The sequence below is a fragment of the Chrysemys picta genome, unplaced genomic scaffold (assembly GCF_011386835.1).
Source record: "Chrysemys picta bellii isolate R12L10 unplaced genomic scaffold, ASM1138683v2 scaf654, whole genome shotgun sequence".
NCBI lineage: Eukaryota > Metazoa > Chordata > Testudines > Emydidae > Chrysemys > Chrysemys picta.
Window position 1 is genome coordinate 5,001 of NW_027053361.1, and position 7,500 is coordinate 12,500.

The following is a 7,500-nucleotide window of genomic DNA, read 5'->3' on the forward strand; positions in this document are numbered from 1 at the left end:
GGTCAACCCATTCGCTCCAAAGGGGTTGACCTGGTGGCCGAGAGGGGACTTTGAAAATTTTTCGGACTTGGAAAACTTTTTTTTTTTTTTTCTTCCCCCAGCCCGCTTCCTCCGGGTTGACCCGGTGGCCGAGCGTCTCGCCGTCCCCGGACGCGGCGAGGGACTGCCTCCCGGCCGTCAGGATCGGGCCCACGGAAGTCTGATTTTAAAAAAAATTGGCCGACGCCACCGCGGAGGGCTACCCGGGCACCCCGGGCCCCGGAGCCGGAAAAGGGAAAAAAAGGATCGGGCCCACTAGAGACATGGACCCGGCCGCCAAGCAGGCCGCCCTGGGGCTGACCCTCCCCGGCCGCAGCGAGGGACTGCCTCCCGGCCGACAGGATCGGGCCCCTGGAAGTCTGGGGGTGGGGGGGGGGAAATCGCCCCACGCCCCCGAGGAGGGCTGCCCGGGCGGGCCTGGCCCCGGAGCTCGGAAAAAAAAAAAGGATCGGGCCCACTAGAGACATGGACCAGGCCGCCCTGGGCTCACCTTCCCCGGCCGCAGCGAGGGACTGCCTCCCGGTCGACTGGATCGGGCCCCTGGAAGTCTGGAAAAAGAAGAATGGAACCTGACGCCTCCGAGGAGGGGGCGCCCAGGGAAGGAGGGAGATCCGGGTTGACCTGCTGACCGGACGGGAAAGAGGCCACCGGGCGTCCCCCCCCTTAAAACCTAGGGGTTGACCTGGTGGCCGGAAAGCGAACCGGCCAGCAGGTGAACCCTTTCGATTCCACGGGTTGACCTGGTGCCCGGGAAGCGAACCGGCCAGCAGGTGAACCCGTTCGATTCCACGGGTTGACCTGGTGCCCGGGAAGCGAACCGGCCAGCAGGTGAACCCGTTCGATTCCACGGGTTGACCTGGTGCCCGGGAAGCGAACCGGCCAGCAGGTGAACCCGTTCGATTCCACGGGTTGACCTGGTGCCCGGGAGGGGACTCTGAAAATTTTTCAGCCCTTTCGACTCGGGGTTGACCTGGTGGCCGAGAGGGGACTCGCACGGCAGGCAAGCCGCCCTGGGCTCACCCTCCCCGGCCGCAGCGAGGGACTGCCACCCGGCCGACTGGATCGGGCCCCTGGAAGTCTGGAAAAAAGAATGGAACCTGACGCCTCCGAGGAGGGGGCGCCCAGGAAGGAGGGAGATCCGGGTTGACCTGCTGACCGGACGGGAAAGAGGCCACCGGGCGTCCCCCCCCTTAAAACCTAGGGGTTGACCTGGTGGCCGGAAAGCGAACCGGCCAGCAGGTGAACCCGTTCGATTCCACGGGTTGACCTGGTGCCCGGGAAGCGAACCGGCCAGCAGGTGAACCCGTTCGATTCCACGGGTTGACCTGGTGCCCGGGAAGCGAACCGGCCAGCAGGTGAACCCGTTCGATTCCACGGGTTGACCTGGTGCCCGGGAGGGGACTCTGAAAATTTTTCAGCCCTTTCGACTCGGGGTTGACCTGGTGGCCGAGAGGGGACTCGCACGGCAGGCAAGCCGCCCTGGGCTCACCCTCCCCGGCCGCAGCGAGGGACTGCCTCCCGGTCGACTGGATCGGGCCCCTGAAGTCTGGAAAAAAGAATGGAACCTGACGCCTCCGAGGAGGGGGCGCCCAGGGAAGGAGGGAGATCCGGGTTGACCTGCTGACCGGACGGGAAAGAGGCCACCGGGCGTCCCCCCCCCTTAAAACCTAGGGGTTGACCTGGTGGCCGGAAAGCGAACCGGCCAGCAGGTGAACCCGTTCGATTCCACGGGTTGACCTGGTGCCCGGGAAGCGAACCGGCCAGCAGGTGAACCCGTTCGATTCCACGGGTTGACCTGGTGCCCGGGAAGCGAACCGGCCAGCAGGTGAACCCGTTCGATTCCACGGGTTGACCTGGTGCCCGGGAAGCGAACCGGCCAGCAGGTGAACCCGTTCGATTCCACGGGTTGACCTGGTGCCCGGGAGGGGACTCTGAAAATTTTTCAGCCCTTTCGACTCGGGGTTGACCTGGTGGCCGAGAGGGGACTCGCACGGCAGGCAAGCCGCCCTGGGCTCACCCTCCCCGGCCGCAGCGAGGGACTGCCACCCGGCCGACTGGATCGGGCCCCTGGAAGTCTGGAAAAAAGAATGGAACCTGACGCCTCCGAGGAGGGGGCACCCAGGGAAGGAGGGAGATCCGGGTTGACCTGCTGACCGGACGGGAAAGAGGCCACCGGGCGTCCCCCCCCCCTTAAAACCTAGGGGTTGACCTGGTGGCCGGAAAGCGAACCGGCCAGCCGGTGAACCCGTCCGATTCCACGGGTTGACCTGGTGGCCGGGAAGCGAACCGGCCAGCAGGTGAACCCGTTCGATTCCACGGGTTGACCTGGTGCCCGGGAGGGGACTCTGAAAATTTTTCAGCCCTTTCGACTCGGGGTTGACCTGGTGGCCGAGAGGGGACTCGCACGGCAGGCAAGCCGCCCTGGGCTCACCCTCCCCGGCCGCAGCGAGGGACTGCCACCCGGCCGACTGGATCGGGCCCCTGGAAGTCTGGAAAAAAGAATGGAACCTGACGCCTCCGAGGAGGGGGCGCCCAGGGAAGGAGGGAGATCCGGGTTGACCTGGTGACCGGACGGGAAAGAGGCCACCGGGCGTCCCCCCCTTAAAACCTAGGGGTTGACCTGGTGGCCGGAAAGCGAACCGGCCAGCCGGTGAACCCGTCCGATTCCACGGGTTGACCTGGTGGCCGGGAAGCGAACCGGCCAGCAGGTGAACCCGTTCGATTCCACGGGTTGACCTGGTGCCCGGGAGGGGACTCTGAAAATTTTTCAGCCCTTTCGACTCGCGGTTGACCTGGTGGCCGAGAGGGGACTCGCACGGCAGGCAAGCCGCCCTGGGCTGACCCTCCCCGGCCGCAGCGAGGGACTGCCTCCCGGCCGACAGGATCGGGCCCCTGGAAGTCTGGGGGGGGGGGGGAATCGCCCCACGCCTCCGAGGAGGGCTGCCCGGGCGGGCCTGGCCCCGGAGCTCGAAAAAAAAAAAAAGGATCGGGCCCACTAGAGACATGGACCAGGCCGCCCTGGGCTCACCCTCCCCGGCCGCAGCGAGGGACTGCCTCCCGGCCGACTGGATCGGGCCCCTGGAAGTCTGGGGGGGGGGGGGGGAAATGGAACCTGACGCCTCCGAGGAGGGGACGCCCAGGGAAGGAGGGAGATCCGGGTTGACCTGGTGACCGGACGGGAAAGAGGCCACCGGGCGTGCCCCCGTTAAAACCCCTAGGGGTTGACCTGGTGGCCGGAAAGCAAACCGGCCACTGGGTAGGCCGGTCGGCAACCTAGGGGTTGACCTGGTGGCCGGGAAGCGAACCGGCCAGCAGGTGAACCCGTCCGATTCCACGGGTTGACCTGGTGCCCGGGAGGGGACTCTGAAAATTTTTCAGCCCTTTCGACTCGGGGTTGACCTGGTGGCCGAGAGGGGCCTCGCACGGCAGGCAAGCCGCCCTGGGCTCACCCTCCCCGGCCGCAGCGAGGGACTGCCCCTCCCCACCCCCCGGCTGACAGGATCGGGCGCACTGGAAGTCCGGGACAGTATTTTCCCCGACGCCGGGGAGGGCGGGCGGAGGGGCTCTGGCGGCCAGCCCGGGCCCCGGAGCTCGAAAAGGAAAAAAGGACCGGGCCCGCGAGAGACGGGGGCCCTGCCGCAGGGGGGGGGGCAGTCCGACCGGGGCTCACCGTGCGGCAGGCCCGGGCGTCGGCAGGGGAAAGCGGGCGAGGAGGCGCGGGGCCGGGTGCCTACGGCCATACCGGACCGAACGCCCCCGATCCCGTCCGATCTCGGAAGGTAAACCGTCCCGGGCCTGGCTAGTACTTGGATGGGTGACCGCCTGGGAATCCCAGGTGCCGTAGGCAGCTTTTCCCGGTCCGAGTCAGCTCTCTCTCCTTTTCTGGGGGGGAAGGAGAGGGGGGGACGGGCCGGAAAGCCCCTCGTCGCTCCTGCCGAGTCGGAGGTCGCGGCCGCAGGTCACGGGTCTGGGCGCCTGGGGTCCGGCTCCCCACCCACCCGGCTTCCTCCGCGGAGGACCCCCCCCGGGGCCACCGAAGCCGCTGGGGGAGACGCCGGGCATGGGGCGGACTGGCCCGGACCCTCCCGGCCGCCGGCCCGCAGGTCCGCCCCGAATCCCCCCCCGCGGCCACCCAGGCCAGGCCTGGCCAGGCGGGACGGACGGCGGGTGTCCAGCGCCCAGCGGCTTCCTCCAGCGGGGACCCACGGACCCCAAAGCCGCAGGGGGAGGCCCCGGGCCTGGGACGGACTCGCTCGGACCCCCTGCGCCCGGCCGCCGGCCCGCGGGACCGCCCCGAATCCCCCCGCGGCCACCCAGGCCAGGCCTGGCCAGGCGGGACGGACGGCGGGTGTCCAGCGCCCAGCGGCTTCCTCCAGCGGGGACCCACGGACCCCAAAGCCGCAGGGGGAGACCCCAGGCCCCGGGACCGACTCGCTCGGACCCCCCGCCTCCCCTGCGCCCGGCCGCCGGCCCGCGGGACCGCCCCGAATCCCCCCGCGGCCACCCAGGCCAGGCCTGGCCAGGCGGGACGGACGGCGGGTGTCCAGCTCCCAGTGGCTTCCGCCAGCGGGGACCCACGGACCCCAAAGCCGCAGGGGGAGGCCCCGGGCCCGGGACGGACTCGCTCGGACCCCCCGCCTCCCCTGCGCCCGGCCCCCGGCCCGCGGGACCGCCCCGAATCCCCCCGCGGCCATCCAGGCCAGGCCTGGCCTGGCGGGCCGGTGTGCAGCTCCCCCGGGCTTCCTCCCCCGACGACCCGCGCCCCCCTGAGCCGCAGGCGGAGACCCCGGCCCCGGGGCGGACCGGCCCGGGCTCGCCCGAGCCCCCTGCGCCCGGCCCGCAGGACCGCCCCCCCCGAATCCCCCGGGAGAGGCCCGGCCTGCACGCCACTGACGACCCGCGGCCCCCCAAAGTCGCAGGAGGCGCCCCCCCCCCCCCGGTTAGCCCCGTCTCGCTCCGCGCCCCCCGCCCCTCGCTGCCGGGACCGGGCGCCGCCCCAGAGTCAGCCGCAGCCGGCCGGCCTGAGAGCTGCCCTCCTGTGGACGACGGTGAGTTTACCTTGATACTAACCGGCCGTCAGCCAGGTCAACCCCATTGCTAGACTGGGGTGGACCTGGTGGCCGAGTGGGGACTTGGAACATTTGACAGCTGCTTCCCGGGGCTTGACCGGTTGTCCTGAACGCCCCCCACCCCCACCCCCAGCCCCCGGCTCCTGCTCCCCTCTCCCCAGCCTCGGTGCTCCGCTCCCTGCCTCGGAGGCTGCCTCTCTGCGGCGCCTGCATCGCCTCCGAGGACGCGCACCCTCCGGAGGCTGGACGTAAACCCACCACTGCCGCCGACCCGGCTCTCCGAGGGACGACTGTGAGGCCCCCCACCCCACCCCACCCCCGGACCGCCCTGGGGACGACTGCTAAGCCTCCCCACCGGACCGCCCGGGGGAAGACTGCGACGCCTCCCGCCAGGCCCCCACCCAGCCTGGGGGAAGACTGCTAAGCCTCCCCCCCACACACACACACACACACTGTCGGGGGATGACGATTAAGCCTCTCCCGGACTGCCCGGGGGAAGACTATTAAGCCTCCCCTGGAACCACTATTAAGCCTGCCCCCGGAGTCCTCGGGGGATGACTGCTAAGCCTCCCCCACCGGACCACCCGGGGCAAGACTGCTAAGCCTCCCTCCCACACACACACACACTGTCAGGGGAGGACTATTAAGCTTTCCCGCTGGAGCGCCCGGGGCGGACGACTGTTAAGCCTGCCCCCGGAGTCCTCGGGGGAGGACTATTAAGCTTTCCCCCCTGGAGCGCCCGGGGGGGGGGGGGGGGGGGACGACTATTAAGCCTGGCCCCCGGAGTCCTCGGGGGACGACTATTAAGCCTCCCCCGGACCTGCTCCCTCTCGACTATTAAGCCCCCCCTCTGCGGTCCTCAGCACCACTGCCGCGCTGCCCTGGGAGTGGGGTGACATCCGGTCCGGAAAGCAAACCGGCCACCAGGTCAACCCGTCGAATCCAATGGGTTGACCTGGTGGCCGGAAAGCAAACCGGTCGCCAGGTCAACCCGTCGAATCCAATGGGTTGACCTGGTGGCCGGAAAGCAAACCGGCCGCCAGGTCAACCCAGTAGATTCAGCGGGTTGACCTGGTGGCCGAACGGGGACTTTGAAAATTTGACAGCCGCTTCCCGGGGGTTGACCTGTTGTCCCGGTGGGGACTTTGAACATTTGACAGCCGCCTCCCAGGGCTTGACCTGTTGTCCCGGTGGGGACTTTGAACATTTGACAGCCGCCTCCCAGGGCTTGACCTGTTGTCCCGGGGGGGACTTTGAACATTTTACAGCCGCTTCCCGGGGCTTGACCTGGTGGCCGAGTGGGGACTTTGAACATTTGACAGCCGCTTCCCGGGGGTTGACCTGTTGTCCTGAACGCCCCCCACCTCCCCCCCCCCGGCTCCTGCTCCCCACTCCCCAGCCTCGGTGCTCCGCTCCCTGCCTCGGAGGCTGCCTCTCTGCGGCGGCTGCATCGCGTCCGAGGACGCTCACCCTCCGGAGGCTGGATGTAAAGCCTGACACCCGCCACCGCCGCCGACACGGCTCTCGGAGGGACGACTCTGAGGCCTCCCCCCACCCCCGGACCGCCCTGGGGACGACTGCTAAGCCTCCCCCCCGCCCACACCCACACCCACACTGTCGGGGGATGACTCTTAAGCCTCTCCCGGACTGCCTGGGGAACGACTATTAAGCCTGCCCCCCCCCGGAGCACTCGGGGGACGACTATTAAGCCTCCCGCGGACTGCCCGGGGGATGACTATTAAGCCTCCCCTGGAAGGACTATTAAGCCTCCCCCGGACTGGCCGGGGGACGCCTATTAAGCCTATCCTCGGGGGAGGACTATTAAGCTTTTCCCCCTGGAGCGCCCGGGGGGACGACGATTAAGCCTGGCCCCCGGAGTACCCGGGGACGACTATTAAGCCTCCCCGGACTGGCCGGGGGACGACTATTAAGCCTCCCCCGGACCTGCTCCCTCTCGACTATTAAGCCCCCCTCTGTGGTCCTCAAGACCACTGCCGTGCTGCCCTGGGAGTGGGGTGACACCCGGGCCGGAAAGCAAACCGGCCACCAGGTCAACCCGTCGAATCCAATGGGTTGACCTGGTGGCCGGAAAGCAAACCAGCCGCCAGGTCAACCCGTCGAATCCAATGGGTTGACCTGGTGGCCGGAAAGCAAACCGGCCGCCAGGTCAACCCAGTAGATTCGACGGGTTGACCTGGTGGCCTTAAAGCACGACTCTTAAGCCTGCCTCCTGGAGCGCTCGGAGGACGACTATTAAGCCTCCCCCGGACTGGCCGGGGACGACTATTAAGCCTCCCCCGGACCTGCTCCGTCTCGACTATTAAGCCCCCCTCTGCGGTCCTCAGCACCACTGCCGCGCTGCCCTGGCAGTGGGGTGACACCCGGGCCGGAA

At 68.8% G+C, this 7,500-nt stretch overlaps 1 non-coding gene across 1 annotated transcript; it reads left to right on the top strand.

Moving 5' to 3' along the window:
- The first annotated feature begins 3,767 nt into the window (after positions 1 to 3,767).
- Positions 3,768 to 3,886, top strand: LOC135979102 (5S ribosomal RNA). Its single transcript, XR_010596427.1, has one exon. It is a non-coding gene; the product is annotated as a 5S ribosomal RNA (ribosomal RNA).
- The last annotated feature ends 3,614 nt before the right edge of the window (positions 3,887 to 7,500 follow it).